Source organism: Tursiops truncatus, chromosome X, assembly GCF_011762595.2.
Source record: "Tursiops truncatus isolate mTurTru1 chromosome X, mTurTru1.mat.Y, whole genome shotgun sequence".
Classification (NCBI taxonomy): Eukaryota; Metazoa; Chordata; class Mammalia; order Artiodactyla; family Delphinidae; genus Tursiops; species Tursiops truncatus.
In genome coordinates, this window is record NC_047055.1 from 50,868,657 (window position 1) to 50,893,946 (window position 25,290).

The 25,290-nt window shown below is 39.7% G+C and overlaps 1 pseudogene; it reads left to right on the top strand.

Annotated features, from left to right (window-relative positions):
* Positions 1-950: 950 nt before the first annotated feature.
* LOC101338398 (cofilin-1 pseudogene) lies at positions 951-1,412 on the top strand (annotated as a pseudogene).
* The last annotated feature ends 23,878 nt before the right edge of the window (positions 1,413-25,290 follow it).

The window sequence follows — 25,290 nt, forward strand, 5'->3', positions numbered from 1 at the left end:
TTAGTTATAAATCTAACAAAATATGTATAATGAGGAAAACTACAAAACTCTGATGAAAGAAATCAGATGATTCTAAATGAATGAGAGATATTCCATATGCATAGATAGGAAGAGTTCATGTTAACAAGATCTCTGTTCTTCTCACCTTGATTTATAGATTTAATGAAGTCTCAACCCAAATCCCAGCCAACCATTTTGTGTATTTTGACAAACTGATCCTAAAGTTTATATGGAAAGCAAAAAACCTGGAATAACCAACACAATATTTAAGAAGAACAAAGTTGGAGTACTGACACTAATCGACTTCAAGGCTTATCATAATGCTACGATAATGAAAATGTTTGAAACTGGTGAAAGAATAGACAAATGGATCAATGGAATGGAATAGAGAGCTCAGAAATAGAACCACATAAATATAGTCAGCTGATCTTTGACAAAGAAGAAAAGGCAATTTAATGGAGAAAGTATAGTCTTTTCAATAATTTCTGATGGAACAACTGGACATCCACATGGAAAGGAAGGAAGGAAGGAAGACAGAAAGTAGGTTAATTAATTAATTTAGACAGACTTTACACCATTCACAAAAATTAACTCAAAATGAATCTGAAAATTAAATGTAAAATGCAAAGGTATAAACCTCCTGGAAAATAACATAGGAGAAACTCTAGGTGACCTAGGGTTTAGTGATGACTTCTTAGATACAACACCAAAAACATGGTCCATAACAAAATTTGATAATTTTTTAATTGAGTATAGTTGATTTACAATATTAGTTTCAGGTGTAAAACATAGCAATTAAATTAACAGATTATAGTCCATTTAAAGTTATTATGATAAGTTGGATCCTGGCAGCAGCTGCAGCAGCTCTTGTCTTTTCTGGCTCTCCTTGCTCTCTCCTTTTTGCTTCTGGAAACATAGCCTCCAGTGTGGCTGTCTCTGAAGGGGTCATCAAAATGTTCAATGACATGAAGATGTGTAAGTTGTCAACACCAGAGGAGGTGAAGAAGGACAAGAAGGTGGTGCTCTTCTGCCTGAGCGAGGACAAGAAGAACATCATCCTGGAGGAGGGCAAGGAGATCCTGGTAGGTGATGTGGGCCAGACTGTAGACGACCCCTATGCCACTTTTGTCAAGATGCTGCTGGACAAAGCCTGCCACTACGTCCTCTATGAGGCAATCTATGAGACCAAGGAGAGCAAGAAGGAGGACCTGGTATTCATCTTCTGGACCCCTGAATGTGCACCCCTTAAGAGCAAAATGATGTATGGCAGCTCCAAGGACGCCATTAAGAAGAAGATGACGGAGATCAAGATGAATTATAAGGAAACTTGTAAGGAGGTCAAGGACCCCTGCACCCTGGCAGAGAAGCAGGGGAGCAGCGCTGTCCTCTCCCTGGAGGGCAAGCCTTTGTGAGCTCCCTCCAGCCCCCTACCTGGAGCATCTGGCAGCCCCAGACCTGACTGTGGGGGTTGCAGGCTGCCCCCTTCCTGCCAGACCTGAGGGGCTGGGGGGATCCCAGCAAGAGGAGGGCAGTCCCTTCACCCCAGTTGCCAAACAGCAACCCCACCTGCTGGATCTTCCTCCTTCTCCCTCCATCCCTGACAGTTCTGGCCTTCCCAAACAGCTTTTGATCTTCTGATTCCTCTTGGGTTGAAACAGATCAAGTGCTCCCCAGGGACCCCTATTTGGGGGGGCTGTATTTTTTTGACAACAACCCAACTTCCCACCTGTTCCTCCCCTTTCCCACGCTGCTAACGTCTAACCACAATAGTGACTCTGTGCTTGTCTGTTTAGTTCTGTGTATAAATGGAATGTTGTGGAGATGGCCCCTCCCTGCACCACTTGGTTCCCCTTCCCTTTTTCCCCTGGTCACAGCCACTCATGGAAGCAGGACCAGTAAGGGACCTTCAATTAAAAACACACACATACACACACAACAATAAAAATCAATCAATAAATAAAGTTATTATGTAATATTGACTATATTCCCTGTGACGTACAATATATACTTGTAGCTTACTTATTTTACACATAGTAGTTTGTACATCTTGCCCCTCCCTCCTTCCCTCTCCCCCTGGTAGCCACTAGTTTGTTTTCTATATCTGTGAGTCTGTTTCTGTTTTGTCATATTCATTTGTTTTATTTTTTAGACTCCATATATAAGTGATAACATAGAGTGTTTCTCTTTCTCTGACTTATTTCACTAAGCATAATACCCTCTAGGTCCATCCATGTTGTTGTAAATGCCAAAATTTTATTATTTTTATGGCTGAGTAATATTTCATTGTATATATATACTGCATGTTCTTTATCCATTCATCTGTTAATGGACACTTAGGTTGCTTCCACATCTTGGCTATTGTAAATAATGTTGCTATGAACATTGGGGTGCATATATCTTTTCAAATTAGTGTTTTCGTTTTCTTTGGATATATACCCAGGCATGAAATTAGAGGATCCTATGGTAGATCTATTTTTGACTTTTTGAGGAACCTCCATACCGATTTTCAAAATGGCTTCACCAGTTTACATTCCCATCAACAGTGTACAAGCCTTCCCTTTTCTCCACATCCTCACCAATATTTGTTATTTGTGTTCTTTTTGATGATAACCATTCTGACAAGTGTGAGCTGATATCTCGTGGATTTCATTTGCATTTCTCTGATAATTAGCTATGTTGCACAGCTTTTCATGTGCCTATTAGCCATCTCTACAGCTTCTTTGGGAAACTGTCAATTCAGGTCTTCTGCCCATTTTTTAATTGAGTTTTTTGTTATATTGAGCTGTTTACACATTTTACATATTAACTCCTTATCAGACATGTCATTTGAAAATATCTGTTCCCATTTAATAGAGTGTCTTTTTCTTTTCTTAATGGTTTCCTTCCCTGTGCAAAAGCTTTTAAGTTTGATATTGCCCCATTTGTTTACTTTTGCTTTTGTTTCCCTTGCCTGAGGATACAGATCCAAAAAATATTGCTAAGACATATGTCAAAGAGTGTACTGCCTATGTTTTCTTCTAGGAGTTTTATGGTTTCAGGTCTTAAATTTAGGTGTTTAATATATTTTAAGTTTATTTTTGTATATGGCGTGAAAAAAATGTAATTTCATTCTTTTACATGTAGCTTCCCAGTTTTTCCAGCACCACTTATTGAAGAGACTGTCTTTTCACCATTATATAATCTTGCCTCCTTTTTCATAGATTAAATTGACCATAAGTGTGTGGGTTTATTTCTGGGCTCTCTATTTTGTTCCATTGATGTATGTATATGTTTTTGTGCCAGTACCATACTGTTTTCATTAACGTACCTTTCTAGTATAGTCTAAAGTCAGTGAGTGTGCTACCTCCAATTTTGTTTTTCTTTTCCAAGATTTCTTTGGATATTCAGGGTCTTTTGTGTTTCCATACAAATTAAAAATGTTTTTGTTGTAGTTCTATGAAAAATGCCATTGGTATTTTGACAGAGATTTCATTGAATCTGTAGATTGCTTTGTGTAGTATGGTCATTTTAACAATATTAATTCTTCCAATCCAAAAACATAATATACTTTTCCATCTGTTTGTGTTGTCATTAATTTTATTCATCCATGTCATAGTTTTTCAAGTACAGACTTTTACCTCCTTAGGTAGATTTATTCCTAGGTATTTTCTTTTTGTTGTGATGGTAAATGGGATTGTTTCCTTCATTTCACTTTCTGATAGTTCATTGTTAGTGTATAGAATAGAAAAACACTTATTTTTATTAAATTTGTATCCTGCAACTTTACCAAATTCATTGATAGGCTCTAGTAGATTTTTGGTGGTATATTTAGGATTTTCTTTGTGTAGTATCATGTCATCTGCAAGCAGTGAAAATTTTACTTCTTTCTTTCCAGTTTGGAATCATTTTATTTTTCTCTTGTCTGATTGCTGTGGATAAGTCTTCCAATACTATGTAGAATAAAAGTGACAAGAATGGGCATCCTTGTCTTGTTCCTAATCTCAGAGGAAATGCTTTGAGATTTTCAGTGTTGAGTATGATGTTAGTTGTGGGCTTATCATAAATGTCCTTTATAATGTTGGGGTATATTCCCTCTATACCTATGTTGTTGAGAGTTTTTATCATAAATGGATGTTGAATTTTGTCAAAAGATTTTTCTGCATCTATTGGGATGATCACATGATTTTTTATTCAATTCATTAATGGGGTGTATCACATTGATTGATTTGCAGATATAAAACCATACATGCATACCTGAGATAAATCCTACTTGATCAAGGTATATGATCCTTTTAATGTATTGTTGAATTCAATTTGCTAATATTTTGGTGAGGATTTTTACATCTATGCTCATCAGTGATATTGGCCTGAATTTTTCTTTGTTAGTTATATCTTTGTTCTGGGTATCAAGGTGTTTCTGTGCTTGTAGAATGAGTTTGGATGTGTTCCTTTTTCTGCAATTTTTTGGAATAATTTTAGAAGAATAGGTGTAAACTTTGTTTGGTAGAATTCATCTCTGTATGAATCAGGTCCTTCGCTTTTGTTTGTTGGGAGTTTTGTTTTGTTTTGTTTTGTTTTGCTTTGTTTTTATGGATTCAATTTCATTACTGGTCATTGGCCTGTTCATATTTTCTATTTCTTTCTGGTTCAGTATTGGGAGACTGTACACTTATAGCAATTTGTCCATTTCTTCCAGGTTGCCCATTTTATTGGCATATAGTTGTTCACAGTAATTTCTTATGATCGTTTGTATCTCTGTGTTGTAAACCGTAACTTCTTTTTCATTCCTGGTATTATTGATTTGAGACCCCTCTCTTTTTCTTCTTGGTGAGTCTAGCTAAAGTTGTATCAATTGTGTTTATCTTTTCAAACAACCAATTCTTATTTTCATTTGTCTTTTCCCTTGTTTTTTTAAGTTTCTATTTCATTTATTTCTACTCTGATCTTTATGAATTTTTTTACTTCTATTAACTTTGGATTTTGTTTGTTCTCATTTTTCTAGTTCATTTAGGTGTAAGGTCAGGTTGTTTACTTGCAATTTTTTTTGGTTTCCTGAAGTAAGCTTGTATTACTATAAACTTCCCTCTTAGAACTGCTTTTCCTGCATCTCATAGAATTTGGTCACTGGGTTTTTGTTTTCATTTGTCTCCAGGTATTTTCTCATCTCCTATTTGATTTCTTCAGTGATCCATTGGTTGTTTAGTGGCATATTATTTAGCTTCTATGTGTTTGTTTTTTTTTTATTGGGGTATACTTGTTTTATAATGTTGTGTTAGTTTCTACTGTACAGCAAAGTAGAGTTCCCTGTGTTATACAGCAGGTTGATATACAAAATAGATACCTAATGTGTTTGTGTTTTTTTTTCTGGTTTCATAGAATTGTGTTTGGAAAAGATGCTTGATATGTTTTCAATTTTCTTAAATTTACAGAGACTTTTGTGCCCTAGCATGTGATCTATACTGGAGAATGTTCCATGTGCACTTGAAAAGAATGTGTATTCTGCTGGTTTTGGATGGAATGTTTTATATATGTATACAGTAAGTCCCCTACTTACGAACCTTTAAGTTGTGAACTTTCAAAGTTGTGAAAGTGCATTCATATGTCCAGTCACGTAAGTTAGTTCATGTGTCCGGTGTACATTGTCACATGCTTGCATCCTCTACAAGTGGTTATGGTTTTGTGTACTTTAGAGTACATTAGTACAGTATCTTTATTTCAAGCCCAGGATGTCTGGAAGCAAGTGTAAAAGCAGCAGTGATGTAGTTGGTACTGCTAAGAAGCACCAGGAATTGGAGGTCCAGAGGAAGGACGAAGAGAGACAAGAGGAAGAAGAAGTAACTGAAGAATGAAAAAGTTTCATGATGCAGGAAATGGCAAGAGGATTTTCTTTATTTGAGGAGGCACTGTTAGTTTTTGAGGCACAGGACACAAGTGTAGAATAGTGCACGAAGGTTGCAGCAGCCATTCAGAATGCAATCCAGTTCTACCGTGTCATCTATTACAAGAAAAAAAGAGCTATTACCCAGATATCACTGGATTGTTTTCTCAAGAGGATAGATAGAATTGAATCCAGCAAGGAACCAGAACCTGTGTCATCAATGTCAGGTATGAGTGAAATTGCAGCTTGCCCTCTGTCTCTTATTGCTGATGATCCTTCAGCTCTACTATCTCCCACCTCCTCTCCTTCCTCCAGTCAGTAACTCTTCTTGCCAGTTCACTCAATGCCAACCCCTGTATGCCAGCTGTTATACTGTACTACTGTACTTTTCAAAGTACTGCACTGTAAGATTAAAAATGTTTTTTTTTTGTATTTGTTTTTTATGTATTATTTTCATGAAAAGTATTATAAACCTTTTATATACAGTACTATATAGCCGATTGTGTTAGTTGGGTACCTAGGCTAACTTTGTTGGACTTACAAACAAATTGGACTTACAAACACACTCTCTGAATGGAACTTGCTTGAATGTAGGGGGCTTACTGTATATAAAGTCTATTTGATCTAATGTGTCATTTAAGAGCAGTGTTTCCTTATTGAATTTCTGTCTAAATGATCTGTTCATTGATGTACTGGGGTGTTAAAGTCCCCTACTATTACTGTGTTCTGTCAATTTCTCCCTTTATATCTGTTAATATTGGCTTTATGTATTTAGGTGTGTCTATGTTCAGTGCATATATATTTACAATTGTTATATCTTCTTGGATTGATCCCTTGATCATTATGTAATGTCTTTCTTTGTCTCTTGTAAGAGTCTTTGTTTTAAAGTCTATTTTGTTTGTTGTAAGAATTGCCTCCCTGTCTTTCTTTCGATTTCCATTTGCATAGAATACCTTTTTCCATCCCCTCACTTTCAGTCTGCATGTGTCTTTAGATATGAAGTGAGTCTCTTGTAGGCAGCATATATATGGGTCTTGTTTTTTTTTTTTTTTTAACATCTTTATTGGGGTATAATTGCTTTACAATGGTGTGTTAGTTTCTGCTTTATAACAAAGTGAATCAGTCATACATAAACATATGTTCCCATATGTCTTCCCTGTTGTGTCTCCCTCCCTCCCACCCTCCCCATCGCACCCCTCCAGGCTGTCACAAAGCACCGAGCCAATATCCCTGTGCCATGCGGCTGCTTCCCACTAGCTATCTACCTTACTGTGTTTGTTAGTGTGTATATGCCCATGACTCTCTCTCGCCCTGTCACAGCTCACCCTTCCCCCTCCCCATAACCTCAAGTCCGTTCTCTAAGAGGTCTGCGTCTTTATTCCTGCTTTACCCCTAGGTTCTTCATGACATTTTTTTCTTAAATTCCATATATATGTGTTAGCATACGGTATTTGTCTTTTTCTTTCTGACTTACTTCACTCTGTATGACAGACTCTAGGTCTATCCACCTCATTACAAATAGCTCAATTTCATTTCTTTTTATGGCTGAGTAATATTCCATTGTATATATGTGCCACATCTTCTTTATCCATTCATCCGATGATGGGCACTTAGGTTGTTTCCATCTCCGGGCTATTGTAAATAGAGCTGCAATGAACATTTTGGTACATGACTCTTTTTGAATTTTGGTTTTCTCAGGGTATATGCCCAGTAGTGGGATTGCTGGGTCATATGGTAGTTCTATTTGTAGTTTTTTAAGGAACCTCCATACTGTTCTCCATAGTGGCTGAACCAATTCACATTCCCACCAGCAGTGCAAGAGTGTTCCCTTTTCTCCACACCCTCTCCAGCATTTATTGTTTCTAGATTTTTTGATGATGGCCATTCTGACTGGTGTGAGATGATATCTCATTGTAGTTTTGATTTGCATTTCTCTAATGATTAATGATGTTGAGCATTCTTTCATGTGTTTGTTGGCAGTCTGTATATCTTCTTTGGAGAAATGTCTATTTAGGTCTTCTGCCCATTTTTGGATTGGGTTGTTTGTTTTCTTGTTATTGAGCTGCATGAGCTGCTTGTAAATTTTGGAGATTAATCCTTTGTCGGTTGCTTCATTTGCAAATATTTTCTCCCATTCTGAAGGTTGTCTTTTCATCTTGTTTATGGTTTCCTTTGCTGTGCAAAAGCTTTGAAGTTTCATTAGGTCCCATTTGTTTATTTTTGTTTTTATTTCCATTACTCTAGGAGGTGGGTCAGAAAGGATCTTGCTTTGATTTATGTCATAGAGTGTTCTGCCTATGTTTTCCTCTAAGAGTTTGATAGTTTCTGGCCTTACATTTAGGTCTTTAATCCATTTTGAGCTTATTTTTGTGTATGGTGTTAGGGAGTGATCTAATCTCATACTTTTACATGTACCTGTCCAGTTTTCCCAGCACCACTTATTGAAGAGGCTGTCCTTTCTCCATTGTACATTACTGCCACCTTTATCAAAGATAAGGTGTCCATATGTGCATGGGTTTATCTCTGGGCTTTCTATCCTGTTCCATTGATCTATCTTTCTGTTTTTGTGCCAGTACCATACCGTCTTGATGACTGTAGCTTTGTAGTATAGTCTGAAGTCAGGGAGCCTGATTCCTCCAGTTCCTTCTTTCGCTCTCAAGATTGCTTTGGCTATTCGGGGTCTTTTGTGTTTCCATACAAATTGTGAAATTTTTTGTTCTAGTTCTGTGAAAAATGCCAGTGGTAGTTTGATAGGGATTGTATTGAATCTATAGATTGCTTTGGGTAGTAGAGTCATTTTCACAATGTTGATTCTTCCAATCCAAGAACATGGTATATCTCTCCATCTATTTATATCATCTTTAATTTCTTTCATCAGTGTCTTATAATTTTCTGCATACAGGTCTTTTGTCTCCTTAGGTAGGTTTATTCCTAGATATTTTATTCTTTTTGTTGCAATGGTAAATGGGAGTGTTTTCTTGATTTCACTTTCAGATTTTTCATCATTAGTATATAGGAATGCCAGAGATTTCTGTGCATTAATTTTGTATCCTGCCACTTTACCAAATTCATTGATTAGCTCTAGTAGTTTTCTGGTAGCATCTTTAGTATTCTCTATGTATAGGATCATGTCATCTGCAAACAGTGACAGCTTTACTTCTTCTTTTCCAATTTGGATTCCTTTTATTTCCTTTTCTTCTCTGATTGCTGTGGCTAAAACTTCCAAAACAATGTTGAATAATAGTGGTGAGAGTGGGCAACCTTGTCTTGTTCTTGATCTTAGTGGAAATGCTTTCAGTTTTTCACCATTGAGGATGATGTTTGCTGTGGGCTTGTCATATATGGCCTTTATTATGTTGAGGAAAGTTCCCTCTATGCCTACTTTCTGCAGGGTTTTTATCATAAATGGGTGTTGAATTTTGTCAAAAGCTTTCTCTGCATCTATTGAGATGATCATATGGTTTTTCTCCTTCAATTTGTTAATATGGTTTATCACATTGATAGATTTATGTATATTGAAGAATCCTTGCATTCCTGGAATAAACCCCACTTGATCATGGTGTATGATCCTTTTAATGTGCTGTTGGATTCTGTTTGCTAGTATTTTGTTGAGGATTTTTGCATCTATGTTCATCAGTGATATTGGCCTGTAGTTTTCTTTCTTTGTGACATCCTTGTCTGGTTTTGGTATCAAGGTGATGGTGGCCTCATAGAAGGAGTTAGGGAGTGGTCCTCCCTCTGCTATATTTTGGAAGAGTTTGAGAAGGATAGGTGTTAGCTCTTCTCTAAATGTTTGATAGAATTCGCCTGTGAAGCCATCTGGTCCTGGGCTTTTCTTTGTTGGAAGATTTTTAATCACAGTTTCAATTTCAGTGCTTGTGATTGGTCTGTTCATATTTTCTATTTCTTCCTGATTCAGTCTTGGCAGGTTGTGCATTTCTAAGAATTTGTCCATTTCTTCCAGATTGTCCATTTTATTGGCATAGAGTTGCTTGTAGTAATCTCTCATGATCTCTTTTATCTCTGCAGTGTCAGTTGTTACCTCTCCTTTTTCATTTCTGATTCTATTGATTTGAGTCTTCTCCCTTTTTTTCTTGATGAGTCTGGCTAGTGGTTTATCTATTTTGTTTATCTTCTCAAAGAACCAGCTTTTAGTTTTATTGATCTTTGTTATTGTTTCCTTCATTTCTTTTTCATTTATTTCTGATCAGATTTTTATGATTTCTTTCCTTCTGCTAGCTTTGGGGTTTTTTTGTTCTTCTTTCTCTAATTGCTTGAGGTGCAAGGTTAGGTTGTTTATTCGAGATGTTTCCTGCTTCTTAAGGTGGGCTTGTATTGCTATAAACTTCCCCCTTAGAACTGCTTTTGCTGCATCCCACAGGTTTTGGGTCGTTGTGTCTCCATTGTCATTTGTTTCTAGGTATTTTTTGATTTCCTCTTTGATTTCTTCAGTGATCTCTTCATTATTAAGTAGTGTATTGTTTAGCCTCCATGTGTTTGTATTTTTTACAGATCTTTTCCTGTAATTGATATCTAGTCTCATGGAGTTGTGGTCAGAAAAGATACTTGATACAATTTCAATTTTCTTAAATTTACCAAGGCTTGATTTGTGACCTAAGATATGATCTATCCTGGAGAATGTTCCATGAGCACTTGAGAAAAATGTGTATTCTGTTGTTTTTGGATGGAGTGTCCTATAAATATCAATTAAGTCCATCTTGTTTAATGTATCATTTAAAGCTTGTGTTTCCTTATTTATTTTCATTTTGGATGATCTGTCCATGGGTGAAAGTGGGGTGTTTAAGTCCCCTACTATGAATGTGTTACTGTCGATTTCCCCTTTTATGGCTGTTAGTATTTGCCTTATGTATTGAGGTGCTCCTATGTTGGGTGCATAAATATTTACAATTGTTATATCTTCTTCTTGGATCGATCCCTTGATCATTATGTAGTGTCCTTCTTTGTCTCTTTTAATAGTCCTTATTTTAAAGTCTATTTTGTCTGATATGAGAATTGCTACTCCAGCTTTCTTTTGGCTTCCATTTGCATGGAATATCTTTTTCCATCCCCTTACTTTCAGTCTGTATGTGTCTCTAGGTCTGAAGTGGGTCTCTTGTAGACAGCATATATAAGGGTCTTGTTTTTGTATCCATTCAGCTAATCTGTGTCTTTTGGTGGGAGCATTTAGTCCATTTACATTTATGGTAATTATCGATATGTATGTTCCTATTCCCATTTTCTAAATTGTTTTGGGTTCGTTATTATAGGTCTTTTCCTTCTCTTGTGTTTCTCGCCTAGAGAAGATCCTTTAGCATTTGTTGTAAAGCTGGTTTGGTGGTGCTGAACTCTCTCAGCTTTTGCTTGTCTGTAAAGGTTTTAATTTCTCCATCAAATCTGAATGAGATCCTTGCTGGGTAGAGTAGTCTTGGCTGCATGTTTTTCTCCTTCATCACTTTCAGTATGTCCTGCCACTCCCTTCTGGCTTGTAGGGTTTCTGCTGAGAGATCAGCTGTTAACCTTATGGGGATTCCCTTATGTGTTATTTGTTGTTTTTCCCTTGCTGCTTTTAATATGCTTTCTTTGTATTTAATTTTTGACAGTTTGATTAATATGTGTCTTGGCGTATTTCTCCTTGTATTTATCTTGTATGGGACTCTCTGTTCTTCCTGCACTTGATTAACTATTTCCTTTCCCATATTAAGGAAGTTTTCAACTATAATCTCTTCAAATATTTTCTCAGTCCCTTTCTTTTTCTCTTCTTCTTCTGGAACCCCTATAATTCGAATGTTGGTGCGTTTAATGTTGTCCCAGAGGTCTCTGAGACTGTCCTCAGTTCTTTTCATTCTTTTTTCTTTATTCTGCTCTGCAGTAGTTATTTCCACTATTTTATCTTCCAGGTCACTTATCCGTTCTTCTGCCTCAGTTATTCTGCTATTGATCCCATCTAGAGTACTTTTAATTTCATTTATTGTGTTGTTCATCGTTGCTTGTTTCATCTTTAGTTCTTCTAGGTCCTTGTTAACTGATTCTTGCATTTTGTCCAATCTATTGTCCATTCTATCTCCAAGATTTCGGATCAACCTTACTATCATTATTCTGAATTCTCTTTCAGGTAGACTGCCTATTTCCTCTTCATTTGTTAGGTCTGGTGCATTTTTATCTTGCTCCTTTATCTGCTGTGTGTTTTTCTGTCTTCTCATTTTGCTTATCTTACTGTGTTTGGGGTCTCCTTTTTGCAGGCTGCAGGTTTGTAGTTCCTCCTGTTTTTGATGTCTGTCTCCAGTGGCTAAGGTTGGTTCAGTGGGTTGTGTAGGCTTCCTGGTGGAGGGGACTAGTGCCTGTGTTGTGGTGGATGAGGCTGGATCTTGTCTCTCTAGTGGGCAGGTTCACGTCTGGTGGTGTGTTTGGGGGTGTCTGTGGCCTTATTATGATATTAGGCAGCCTCTCTGCTAATGGGTGGGGTTGTGTTCCTGTTTTGCTAGTTGTTTGGAATAGGTTTTCCAGCACTGTGGCTTGCTGGTCATTGAGTGAAGCTGGGTGCTGGTGTTAAGATGGAGGTCTCTGGGAGATTTTCGCCATTTGATATTATGTGGAGCTGGGAGGTCTCTTGTTGATCAGTGTCCTGAAGTTGGCTGTCCTACCTCAGAGGCAGAGCCCTGCCTCCTGGCTGGAGCACCAAAAGCTTTTCATCCACAGGCTCAGGATAAAGGGGAGAAAAAGTAGAGGGAATTAGTAGAAGTATGAGGAAAGAAAGAAGGAAAGGAGGGTAGGAAGGAAGGAAGAAAGAAAGAAAGAAGCAAAGAAGGAAAGAAGGCAAGAAGGAAAGAAAGGAGGGAGGGAGGGAGGGAGGAAGGAAGGAAGGAGGGAAAGAAGGAAAAAAGACAGAAAGAAAGAAGATACAGTAAAAATAAAATAAAGTATAATAAAGTTATTGAATTAAAAAAATTCTTATTTAGAAAAAAAAAAGGACGGAAAGAACCTTAGGACAAATGTTGGAAGCAAAGCTATACAGACAAAATCTTACACAGAAGCATACACATACACCCTCACTAAAAGAGGTAAATGGGGAAAAATCCTAAATCTTGCTGTCAGAGACCACCTCCTCAATTTGGGATGATTCGTTGTCTAAAGGAGGGAAGGAAGGACGGAAAGAAAGAAAGAAAGAACGAAGGTAAAGTATAATAAGGTTATTAAAATTGATTATTAAGAAAAAAAATTAAAAAAAAAACATGGACGGATAGAACCCTAGGACAAATGGTGGAAGCAAGACTATACAGACAAGATCTCACACAGAAGCATACACATACACATTCACAAAAAGAGGAAAGGGGAAAAAATCATAGATCTTGCTCCTAAAGTGCACTTCCTTAATTTGGGATGATTGGTTGTCTATTCAGGTATTCCACAGATGCAGGGTACATCAAGTTGATTGTGGAGCTTTAATCCGCTGCTTCTGAGGCTGCTGGGAGAGATTTCCCTTTCTCTTCTTTGTTCTCACAGCTCCCAGGGCTAAGCTTTGGATTTGGCCCTGCCACTGCGTGTAGATCGCTGGAGGGCGTCTGTTTTTTGCTCAGACAGGATGGGGTTAAAACAGCCGCTGATTGGGGGCTCTGGCGCACTTAGGCCGGCGGGGACGGAGGGGCACAGAGTGCGGGGCGGGCCTGCGGTGGCAAAGGCCGGCGTGACTTTGCACCAGCCTGAGGCGCGCTGTGCGCTCTCCCGGGGAAGTTGTCCCTGGATCCCGGGAACCCGGCAGTGGCGGGCTGCACAGGCTCCGCGGAAGAGGGGTGTGGAGAGTGACCTGTGCTCGCACACAGGCCCCTCGGTGGCGGCAGCAAAAGCCTTAACGTCTCCCGCCCGCCTCTGGGGTCCGCGCTTTTAGCCGCGGCTTGCGCCCGTCTCTGGATTCCGTGCTTTCAGCCGCGGCTCGCGCCCGTCTCTGGATTCCGCGCTTTCAGCCGCGGCTCGTGCCCGTCTCTGGATTCCGCGCTTTCAGCCGCGGCTCGTGCCCGTCTCTGGATTCCGCGCTTTCAGCCGTGGCTCGCGCCCGTCTCTGGGGTCCGCGCTTTCAGCCGCGGCTCGCGCCCGTCTCTGGGGTTCGCGCTTTTAGCCGCGACTCGCGCCCGTCTCTGGAGTTCCTTTAAGCAGCGTTCTTAAACCCCTCTCCTCACGCCCCAGGAAACAAAGAGGGAAGGAAAAGTCTCCTGCCTCTTCTGCAGGTGCAGGCTTTTCCCCGGACTCCCTCCCGGCTAGCTGTGGTGCACTAACCCCTTCAGGCTATGTTCAAGCCGCCAACCCCAGTCCTCTCCCTGAGCTCCGGCCTCAGCTCGCAGCCCCGCCCGCCCCGGCGGGTGAGCAGACAAGCCTCTCGGGCTGGTGAGTGCCGGTCGGCACCGATCCTCTGTGCGGGAATCTCCCCGCTTTGCCCTCCGCACCCGTTGCTGTGCACTCCTCCGCAGCTTCGAAGCTCCCCCCTCCGCCTCCCGCAGTCTCCGCCCGCGAAGGGGCTTCCTAGAGTGTGGAAACTTTTCCTTCTTCACAGCTCCCTCCCACTGGTGCAGGTGCCGTCCCTATTCTTTTGTCTCTGTTTTTTCTTTTGCCCTACCCAGGTACGTGGGGAGTTTCTTGCCTTTTGGGAGGTCTGAGGTCTTCTGCCAGCCTTCAGTAGGTGTTCTGTAGGAGTTGTTCCACGTGTAGATGTATTTCTGGTGTATCTGTGGGGAGGAAGGTGATCTCCGCGTCTTACTCTTCCGCCATCTTCCGCCTTCTCCCGGGTCTTGTTTTTGTATCCATTCAGCCAGTCTATGTCTTTTGATTGGAGCATTTAGTCTATTTACATTTAAAGTAATTATTTATAAGTATGTATAAATACTTATTACCATTTTGTTAATTGTTTTGGGGTTGTTTTTCTACTTTGTTTTTCTTCTTTTGTTCTCTTCCCTTGAGATTTGATGACTATCTTTAGTCATATATTTAGGTTACCTTTAGTGATATGTTTGGATTCCTTTCTCTTTTTGTGTTTGTGTATCTATTATAGATTTTGGTGTGGTTACTGTGAGTTTTACATATATAAGTGTGTGAGTGTGTGTGTGTGTATAGTTATTTTAAGTTGCTGATCTCTTAATTTCAAATGCATTTCAACAAGCCTGCATTTTTCCTCCCCTCCCCCCCCAAGTTTACTGTTTTTGTCATCATATTTTACATCATTTTGTTTTCTGTATCCCTTAACTACTTTTTGCAGATATAGATGATTTTTACTACTTTTTTTCTTTTAATCTTTCTACTAGCTTTGCACATGGTTGATTTACTTCCTTTACTGTATATTTGCTTTTACCAATGAGCTTTTTCCTTTCATACTTTTCATGTTTCTAGTTGTGGCCTTTTCTTTTTTGCTTAGAGAAGTCCCTTTTACATTTCTTGTAAAGCTGGTTTGGTGTTGCTGAACTCTTTTAGCTTTTGCTTGTCTGTAAAACTTTTGATCTCTTCATTAAATCTGAATGAAAGCCTTGCTGATAGATTATTCTTATAGGTTTTTCCCTTTCAACACTTTAAATATATCATGCCACTCCCTTCTGGCCTGCAGGGTTTCTGCTCAAAAGTCAGCTGACAGCCTTATGGGAATTCCTTTGTATGTAACTTGTTGCTCTTCCCTTGCTGTTTTAATATTCTCTTTATCATTTGCCATTTTAATTACAGTGTCTTGATGTGGTCATCTTTAGGATGATCCTTTTTGTCCTTCCTGGATTGAGATGTCTGTTTCCTTTCCCAGATAGGGGACTTTTTAGCTATTATGTATTCAAATATGTTTTCTGTCCTTTTCTTTCTCTCTTCTCCTTCTGGGACCCCTACAATGTGAATATTAGTGTGCTTGATGTTGTCCCAGAGGTCTATTAAACTGTCCTCTTTTCTTTTTATTTTTTCTGTTCAGCTTTAGTGATTTCCACTACTCTGTCTTCCAGCTCACTGATCCATTCCTCTGTATCATTTAATCTACTGTTGATTCTTTCTAGTGTATATTTCATTTCAGTTATTGTATTCTTTAGCTTTGTTTGGTTCTTCTTTATATCTTCTAACTCTTTTAAAAATTTCTGTCTGTGTTCATGCATTCTCCTGAGTTCTTTGATCATCTTTACAATCATTACCTTGAACACCTATTGGATAGACTGACCTTTTCCACTTCACCTAGTTCTTCTGAAGTTTTATCTTGTTTCTTCATTTGTAACATGTTCCTCTATTTCCTCATTTTGTCTGATTTGCTGTTTTTATTTCTATGTATTTGGTAGGTTGGTTATTTTTCCTAACCTTGGCGAAGTAGCTTTTTGTAGGATATGTCCTATGCATGCTAACAGCACATTCTCCTCTGGTCACCAGAGCGATATGTTCTAGTTGTGCATTCTGTGTGGGCTGTGTGGGTCCTTCTGTTGTGGTGGACTGATTATGTGTGCAATCTGGTAGGTGTGGCTGGCCCCTGGACCAGTTGGTTGCCAGGCTCTGCCTTGTGTAGAGGCTGCTGGCTGCTCATTGTTGGGCTGGGTCAAAAGGCATTTGGCTATGGAACTCTAGGGGTCCTGGGGTTAGTGCTGGCTCACTGGTGGGCAGAGCCACATTCTGGTGTGAGTGACTGTGAGCACAGGATTCTTGGATCTAGCTTCAGCCTACTCTTGGGTAGAGCCAGCTCCTGACATGGATGGCTGCAGGCTCTGGAGTGTCCCTAGGCTGGTGCTGTTGAATGGGGCTGAGGCTCACAGGTCCTGGGGCTAGTGATGGTTAATTGGTTTTTGGAACTCTGGGAACTGGTCCCACGGTCTATGGCTACAGGGCTCTTTGTGTCCAGAATCTGTTGTCAGCCCACTGGTTTGAGGGGGCTGGTTCCTGGAGATGCTGACTGAGGGTCTCAAGGTGTTCCAGAGATGGTGTTTGTATGTTGGTGGGAAGGACCAGGACCTGGGAGATTCTGAGCTTGGTGCTGGCCTCCTGGTGTGTTGGCTGGGTCCTAACAAGTCAGGCTATGGGGCTGTGTGGTCCTGGGGCTGGTGTCTGCCTGCTAGTGGGTGGGGTTGGGGCTCAGGGGATTCTAGGGCTGATTCCTGCTCCTCAGTGGATGAAGCCAAGTCCTTGGCTAATACCAGCCCACTGGCAGGCAGAGCCAGGTCTTGGAGTCTCTGGCTTCAGGACCCAGGGATTCCGGGGCTTTTGTTGGACTGATTGAGGTTGGGGCTGAAGCCCAGGAAGTTCTGAGGCTAGTGCTGGTTCACTGTTGGGTGAAGCCTGGTCCTGGGATCTCTGGCTGCAGGGCCCTGGGTATCCTGGAGTTGGTGTTGGCCTGCTGGTGGATGGGCCCAGCTCTTGACACAGCTGGCTGTGGAGTTCAGTGTGTCCTAAAACTTGTGTCAGCAAACTGGTGGGAGGTACCAGATCCTGGAGTAGCTAATTGAAGGGCCCAGGTGTCTCAGAGCTGGTCTTTGTCTGCTGGTGGATTGGGCTGGTTCCTGACAAGGCAGGCTGTGGTGCTGCAGTGGTCCTGGGGCTCATGTCCACCTGCTGGTGGGCATGGCCAGAACACAGGGGCCCTGGAGCTTGTAACTACCCACTGGTGTGTGAAGCTGGTCTCAGGGCTAGTATCAGCCCTCTGATGGGTGGGGCTGAGGCCTAGGAGCTTCAGGGGCTAGTGTCAGCTCACTGGTAGGTGGAGCCAGTACCAGGGTCTCTGGCTGAAGGACTCTCAGTTTCCCAGAGTTGGTGTTGTGGCCCACTGATTGGGCAGGGCTGGGACCCATGGTGTACTGGCGTTGGTGCCTGCCCACTGGTTGGTGGAGCTGGGTCCTGGAGTTAGTGCCTGCACACAGGTGTCTGGGGCTGGGTCCTGGGTCCTCTGGTGGACAGACCCATGTCCCAGGGTGGCTGTGGGTGCAGGGAGTTTTAAGGCAGCCTCCCTGCTAGTTGGTGGAGCCATGTCCCTGCCCAGCTTATTGCTTGGCCTAAGGTGTACCAGTACTAACGCCAACAGGCCAGTAGGCAGGGCTGGGTCCAAGTGCTAAGCTAGAGGAAAGATCCAAAATGATGCTTTCCAGTACCAGTGTCCATGTGGTAGAATGAGCTCCCAAGAATGGCTGTCACTAGTGTCTATGTCACCAGGGTGAGCTCCAATTGTCTCCTGCCTCTTCAGGAGCCTCTCCAAGATCAGAAGGTAGGTCTGACACAGGCTTCTTTCAAATTACTGCTTCTCCTCTGAGTCCTAGAGTGTGGGGGATTTTATGTGCACCCTTTAAGAGTGGAGTCTCTCTTTCCCTCCAACCCTCTGGGTCTCCCCAAAATAAGCCCCACTGGCCTTCAAAGTCAAATGTTCTGGGGGTCATCTTCCTGGTGCAGGATCCTTGGGCTGGGGAGACTGATGTGGGGCTCAGACCTGTTGCTCCTTGGGAAGAACCTCTGCAATTAAAATTATCCTCCATTTGTGGGTCCTCCACCCAGGGGTATGGGTCTTGACTATTCTGCCACTCCACACATCCTACCTGTCTTGTTGTGGTTCCTTCTTTATATCTTTAGTTGTAGATCTTTTCTACTGGATTCTACTCTTTCTCATCAGTACTTGCTCTGTAAATAGTTGCAATTTTGGGTTGCCCATGAGAGGAGGTAACCTCAGGGTCTTCCTAATATGCCATCTTGGCCAAGCCAAAAATTTGATAACTTGAACTTCATTAAAATTAGAAACTTCTGCTTGCAAAACACACTGTTAAGACAATGCAAAGACAAGCCACAAAATGGGAGAAAATCTTTGCAAAACACATATCACATAAAGAACTGGTGTCCAAAAACCACGAAGAAATTTTAGTGTTAGTGATTCCAAGCTTTTCACAAAGATACCTTTCTAAACACAAATTTTATTGTAGTATAATTGCTTTACAATGTTGTGATAGTTTCTGCTGTACAGTGAAGTGAATTAGCTATACATATACATAAATCCCCTCCCTCTTGGACCTCCCTCGCCCCCCATCCCCCCAATCTAGGTCATCACAGAGCACTGAGCTGAGTGAGCTCCCTGTGCTATACAGCAGGTTCCCACTAGCTATCTATTTTACACATGGTAGTGTATTTATGTCAAACCTAATCACCCAATTCATCCCACCCTCACCTTCCCCCCATGTCCCACATACATTCTCTATGACTGCCTTTCTATTTCTGCCTTGCAATTAGGTTCATCTGTACTACTTTTCTAAATTCCACATATATGTGTTAATATACAATATTCGTTTTTCTCTCTCTGACTTAATTCACTCTGTATGGCAGACTCTAGGTCCATCCACATCTCTACAAATGACCCAATTTCATTTCTTTTTATGGTTGAGTAATATTCCATTATATATATGCACCACATCTTCTTTATCCATTCATCTGTTGATGGACATTTAGGTTATTTCCATGTCCTGGCTATTGTAAATAGAGCTGCAATGAACCCTGGGTTACATGTGTCTTTTGGAATTATGGTTTTCTCAGGGTATATACCTAGTAGTGGGATTGCTGGGTCATATGGTAGTTCTATTTTTAATTTTTTAAGGAACCGCCATATTTTCATCACAGTGGCTGTATAAATTTATATTCCCATCAACAATGCATGAGGGTTCCAGTTTCAGCACACCCTCTCCAGAATTTATTGTTTGTAGATTTTTTGATGATGGCCATTCTGACCGTTGTGAGGGGATACCTCATTGTAATTTTGATTTGCATTTCTCTAATAATTAGTGCTGTTGAGCATCTTTTCATGTGCCTCTTGGCCATCTGTATGTCTTTGCTGAAATGTCTATTTAGGTCTTCTGCCCATTTTTTCATTGGGTTGTTTGTTTTTTTGATATTGAGCTGCATGAGCTGTTTGTATATTTTGGAGATTAATCCTTTGTCACTTGCTTCATTTGCAACTATTTTCTCTCATTCTGAGGGTTGTCTTCTCATCTTGTTTATGGTTTCCTTTGCTGTGCAAAAACTTTGAAGTTTCATTAGGTCCCATTTGTTTATTTTTGTTTTTATTTCCATTTCTCTAGTAGGTGGGTCAAAAAGGATCTCCCTGTGATTTATGTCATAGAGTGTTCCACCTATGTTTTCCTCTAAGAATTTGATAGTGTCTGGCCTTACATTTAGGTCTTTAATCCATTTTGAGTTTATTTTTGTGTATGGTGTTAGGGAGTGTTCTGATTTCATTCTTTTACATGTAGTTATCCAGTTTTCCCAGCACCATTTATTGAAGAGGCAGTCTTGTCTCTACTGTATATTCTTGCCTCCTTTGTCATAGATTAGGTGACCATAGGTGCATGGGTTTATCTCTGGGCTTTCTTTCCTGTACCATTGATCTATGTTTCTGTTTTTGTGCCAGTACCATACTGTCCTGCTACTGGAGCTTTGTAGTATAGTCTGAAGTCAGGGAGCCTGATCCTCTAGCTCCATTTGTCTTTCTCAAGATTGCTTTGGCTATGTGGTGTCTTCTGTGTTTTCATACAAATTGTATAAATTTTTGTTCTTATTCTGGGAAAATGCCATTGGTAATTTGATAGGGATTGCATTGAATCTATAGAATGCTTTGGATAGTATAGTCATTTTCGCAATATTGATTATTCCACTCCAGGAGCAAGGTATATCTCTCCAACTGTTTGTGTCATCTTGGATTTCTTTCATCACTGTTTTATAGTTTTCTGAGTGCAGATCTTTTGCTTCATTAGGTAGGTTGATTCCTAGGTATTTTAGTCTTTTTTTTTGTTGCAGTGCTGAATGGGATTGTTTCCTTAAATTCCCTTTTTGATCTTTTGTTGTTAGTGTGTAGGAATGCAAGAGATTTCTATGCATTAATTTTGTATCCTGCAACCTTACCAAATTCATCGCTTAATTCCATTAGTTTTCTGGTGGCATCTTTAGGATTTTCTATGTATAGTATTATATCATCTGCAAATAGTGATGGTTTTACTTCTTCTTTTCCAATTTGTATTCATTTTATTTCTTTTTCTTCTCTGATTACTGTGGCTAGGACTTCAAATACTATGTTGAATAATAGTGGTGAGAGTGGATATCCTTGTCTTGTTCCTGATCTTAGGAGAAATGCTTTCCAATTTTTCACCATTGAGAATGATGTTTGCTGTGGGTTTGTCATATATGGCCTTTATTATGTTGAGGTAGGTTCCCTCTGTGCCCACTTTCTGGAGAGTTTTTATCATTAATGGATGTTGAATTTGTCAAAAGGTTTTTCTGCATCTATTGAGATGAACATGTGGTTTTTATTTTTTAATTTGTTAATATGATCTATCACATTGATTGATTTCCATATATTGAAGAACACTTGCATCCTGGTATAAATCACACTTGATCATGGTGTATCATACTTTTTTAAAAAAAATATTTCTTATTTATTTTTTTAACATCTTTATTGGAGTATAATTGCTTTACAATGGTGTGTTGCTTTCTGCTATAGAACAAAGTGAATCAGCTATACATATACATATATCCCCATATCTCCTCCCTCTTGCGTCTCCCCCCCACCCTCCCTATCCTACCCCTCTAGGTGGTCACAAAACACGGAGCCAATCTCCCTGTGCTATGCAGCTCCTTCCCACTAGCTATCCATTTTACATTAGTAACATATATAAGTCCATGCAACTCTCTCACTTCATCCCAGCTTATCCTTCCCACTCCCCATGTACTCAGGTCCATTCTCTACATCTGTGTCTTTATTCCTGTCCAGCACCTAGGTTCTTCATAACCATATTTTTAAAAATTCCATATATATGTGTTAGCATATGGTATTTGTTTTCCTCTTTCTGACTTACTTCAGTCTACATGACAGACTCTAGGTCCATCCACCTCACTGCAAATATCTCAATTTCATTTCATTTTATGGCTAATATTCCATTTTATATACGTGCCACATCTTCTTTATCCATTTATCTGTCGATGGACACTTAAGTTGCTTCCATATCCTGGCTGTTTTAAATAGAGCTGCAGTGAACATTGTGGTACATGACTCTTTTTGAATTATGTTTTTCTCAGGGTATATGCCCAGTAGTGAGATTTCTGTGTCGTATGGTAATTTTATTTTTAGTTTTTCAAGGAACTTACATACTGTTCTCCATAGTGGCTGTATCAATTTACATTCCCACTAACAGGGCAAGAGGGTTCCCTTTTCTCCACACCCTATCCAGTATTTATTGTTTGTAAATTTCTTAATGATGGCAATTCTGACTGGTGTGAGATGATATCTCATAGTAGTTTTGATTTTCATTTCTCTAATGATTAATGATGTTGAGCATTCTTTCATGTGTGTGTTGGAAATCTGTATATCTTCTTTGGAGAAATGTCTATTTAGGTCTTCTGCCCATTTTTGGATTGGGTCGTTTGTTTTTTGTTATTGAGCTGCATGAGCTGCTTATAAATTTTGGAGATTAATCCTTTGTCGGTTGCTTCATTTGCAACTATTTTCTCCCATTCTGAGGGTTGTCTTCTCATCTTGTTTATGGTTTCCTTTGCTGTGCAAAAAACTTTGAAGTTTCATTAGGTCCCATTTGTTTATTTTTGTTTTTATTTCCATTTCTCTAGTAGGTGGATCAAAAAGGATCTCCCTGTGATTTATGTCATAGAGTGTTCTGCCTATGTTTTCCGCTAAGAATTTGATAGTGTCTGGCCTTACATTTAGGTCTTTAATCCATTTTGAGTTTATTTTTGTGTATGGTGTTAGGGAGTGTTTTAATTTCATTCTTTTACATGTAACTGTCCAGTTTTCCCAGCACTACTTACTAAAGATGCTGTCTTTTCTGCATTGTATAATCTTGCCTCCTTATAAAAAGTATGGTAACCATATGTTCATGGGTTTATCTCTGGGCTTTCTATCCTGTTCCATTGATCTATATTTCTGTTTTGGGCCTGTACCATACTGCCTTCATTACTGTAGCTTTGTGGTATAATTTGATGTTGGGAGACCGTTCCTCCAAGTCCATTTTTCTTTCTCAAGATTGCTTTGGCTATTCAGGGTCTTTTGTGCATTCATACGAATTGTAAAATTTTTGTTCTAATTCTGTGAAGAATGCCATTGGTAGCTCGATAGGGACTGCATTGAATCTGTAGATTGCTTTGAGTAGTAGAGTCATTTTCACAATGTTGATTCTTCCAATCCAAGAACATGGTATATCTCTCCATCTCTTTGTATCATCTTTAATTTCTTTCATCAGTGTCTTATAGTTTGCTGCATACAGGTCTTGTGTCTCCTTAGGGAGGTTTATTCCTAGGTATTTTATGCTTTCTGTTGCAATGGTAAATGGGAGTGTTTCCTTAATTTCGCTTTCAGATTTTTCATATCCGGTGTAGAGGAATGCGAGAGATTTCTGTGCATTAATTTTGCATCTTGCTACTGTTCCAAATTCATTGATAAGCTCTAGTAATTTTCTGGTAGCATCTTTAGAATTCTCTATGTATAGTATCTGCAGAGAGTGACAGCTTTACTTCTTCTTTTCCCATTTGGATTCCTTTCTTTTTCTTCTCTGATTGCTGTGGCTAAGCCTTACAAAACGTTGTTGAATAAAAGTTGTGAGAGTGGGCAACCTTGTTTTCTTCCTGATCTTAGTGGAAGTGGTTTCTCTTTTTCACCATTGAGAATCATGTTGACTGCGTGTTTGTCATATATCGCCTTTATTATGTTAAAGTATGTTCCCTCTATGCCTCCATTTTGGAGGATTTTATCATAAATGGGTGTTGAATTTTGTCAAAAGTTTTTTTTGCATCTATTGGGATGATCATATGGATATTATCCTTCAATTTGTTAATATGGTGTATCGCATTGATTGATTTTCATATATTGAAGAATCCTTGCATTCCTGGGATAAACCGCACTTGATCATAGTGTATGATCCTTTTAATGTGCAATTGGATCCTGTTTGCTAGTATTTTGTTGAGGATATTTGAATCTATGTTCATCAGTGATATTGGCCTGTAGTTTTCTTTCTTTGTGACATCTTTGTCTGGTTTTGATATCAGGGTGATGGTGGCCTTATAGAATGAGTTTGGAAGCGTTCCTTCCTCTGCTATATTTTGGAAGAGTTTGAGGTTAGGTGTTAGCACTTCTCCAAATGTTTCACAGAATTCGCCTGTGAAGCCACCTGTTCCTTGGCTTTTGCTTGTTGGAAGACTTTTAATCACAGTTTCAATTTCAGTGGTTGTGATTGGTCTGTTTATATTTTCTATTTCTCCCTGGTTCAGTCCTGGAAGGTTGTGTTTTTCTAAGCATTTGTCCATTTCTTCCAGGTTGTCCATTTTATTGGCATATAGTTACTTGTAGTAATCTCTCATGATCCTTTGTATTTCTGAAGTGTCAGCAGTATGGAGGTTCCTTAAAAAGCTAAAAATATAACTACTATACCACCCAGCAGTCCCACTACTGGGCATATACCCTGATAAAACCTTAATTCAGAAAGAGTCATGTACCAAAATATTCATTGCAGCTCTATTTACAATAGCCAGGACATGGAAGCCACGTAAGTTTCCATCAACAGATGAATGAATAAAGAAGATGTGGCACATATAGACAATGGAATATTACTCAGCCATAAAAAGAAATGAAGTTGAGTTATTTGTCGTGAGGTGGATGGACATAGAGTCTGTCATACAGAGTGAAGTAAGTCAGAAAGTGAAAAACAAACACCGTATGCTAACACATATATATGGAATCTAAAATAAAAAAAATGGTCATGAAGAAGCTAGGGACATGATGGATATAAAGACACAGACCTACTAGGGAATGGACTTGATAATACGGGGAGGGGGGAGGGTAAGCTGGGACAAAGTGAGAGAGTGGCATGGACATATATACACTACCAAACGTAAAATAGATAGCTAGTGGGAAGCAGCCACATAGCTCAGGGAGATCAGCTCGGTGCTTTGTGACCACGTAGAGGGGTGGGATATGTAGGGTGAGAGGGAGGGAGACACAAGAGCGAAGAGATATGGGTACATATGTATATGTATAACTGATTCACTTTGTTATAAAGCAGAAACTAACACACCATTGTAAAGCAATTATACTCCAATAAAGATGTTTAAAAAATAAATCTCTGGGAATTGATCAAGTGGCATGCAGCTAGAAAAACAAAATTTGTTCAAGAAAATCTACTAAAATTCAGTAAGAATAGTGAGACTTTCTGGCATTTGAGCCATGAGCAGTTCCCTATTCCTAGGTCAGCCTGTTTGAAGTTCCACTCTGGGTGGGTTTGGGTAAGAAGACAGTTCATCCTCTACCCTAACCTCTTCATTAAGGGCTATCTATATGTATTGGTTGAATTGTGTCCCCCAAAATGATATATTCTAGTCCTAGTCCCTGCTACCTCTACAAGTTACCTTGTTTGGACTTAGTCTTTGCAGGTGTAATTAAGTTAAGAGAAGGTCCACCTGGATTAGGGTGGGCCTTATAT